This window comes from Morus notabilis, unplaced genomic scaffold, assembly GCF_000414095.1.
Source record: "Morus notabilis unplaced genomic scaffold, ASM41409v2 Scaffold843, whole genome shotgun sequence".
In the NCBI taxonomy this organism is placed as follows: Eukaryota; Viridiplantae; Streptophyta; class Magnoliopsida; order Rosales; family Moraceae; genus Morus; species Morus notabilis.
The window spans coordinates 1124873-1126419 of NW_010361268.1; positions in this window are offsets into that span (position 1 = coordinate 1124873).

Genomic DNA, 1547 nt, shown 5'->3' on the forward strand with positions numbered 1-1547 from the left:
GGGGGCCCCGGGGCGGTCCCGGGGGTGCCCCGGGACTGTCCCTCGGCTACCCCGGGGCTATCACGGGGATTTCCCGGGGATGCCCCGGGCCTGTCCCGGTTCTGTCCCGGAGCTTTCCTGGGGATGCTCCGGGGCTGTCCTGGGGCTGTCTCGGGGCTGCACCGGGCTGTCCCGGGGTTTCCCCGGGGCTATCCCGGGGCTCTCCCCGGGCTGACCCGGGGGTGCCCTAGGGCTGTCCGTGTTCTTTCCCGGGGCTGTCCCGGCCTGTCCCGGGGCTGCCCTGGGGATGTCCCAGGGTGTCCCAAGGCTGCTCCGGGGGTGCCCCAAGGTTGTCTCGTGGATTTCCTAGGCCTGCCCTGTTGGAAAATAATAATGGCGTCGAGTGCGCAGCGGAATTTAAAAAAATTAATCAACGTCAAAGCCAACCACCTTTTGAGATTTAGGAAACTGCACGTCTAACAGATTAAAGCGTTCCAAAGAGCAACCGAAAGAGCCTTATCCAACTGGTCTTCTTTGCTATTCTCATTTCCACGATCGGAGTGTGGGTGGGCACACGTCGTTCAATCTCCTCGTGGTATTCTTGATCTCCTTCCAATCACGAAAGAGCCAAAGAAAAAATTGTTCTTGAGAATTAAACAATTTTTCCTCTTAGGAATCTTTTATCAATAGCCTCCAAAAAGTCTCTCAAGTGATCTCCTGAATAAAGTGACTTAATAGGCTATTTATAGTGTTTAGGAAGTTATACTTCCGTAATAATCAGGTTTCTCAAAGTCTTAATCGCATCCAGAGTCGATTTTGCCACGTCAGGATGCATTTTACGTTACAACCGGTCGACCGGACATGTCTGCACTGACGAAAGTTGTTTTCCTAGTTTTTCAACACGGGAAACTTGCATAGAGCCTCAGTTTTGATTCAAGCAACCCAATAGAGAAATTGCCTGATCAAAACAGTCATATAATAGTCTTATCATATTAAACAACTCTTAAAACAATAATTCAACCAATTTATCTAGAATTAATTTATCAATTAATTCACCCGATAAATCACCCATGAATTAACTTTGAACCTCTTTTATGGAAATAACACAAGTTACCAATGTGTAGGAAATACGTCATATCGTTACAGAAAATTATGTGAGCTAGCAAAGGGACCCGATGGATCAAGCTCCTATAATCACAACGCTACTTGTAAACCAACAAGTCTGTCTCATGATTATAAAACTCTAGCGCTATTCCACTAAAGCCTAGAGCTGCACTCTCGATTTATATAGAGTATTTACAAAGCTCTGATTAGCTCTAGTCTATGACTCAATATATTAGTGTATCATCCCCATAGGATATCCATAATCGACTTGAGGTCAAGTTCCGTTTTACCTTCCCGATTACATTTATCTTATGTTCCATTATCATACCATCGGAAAAATACTATTCGTACCATTATAAACAGTAAACCATTAGATAACACAAAGTAGTCTAATGGCCGAGCGCTCGTATTTTTCAATCCACTGATAATGCATAAGAGGATATCATTGACTCTCTATAGGAGCT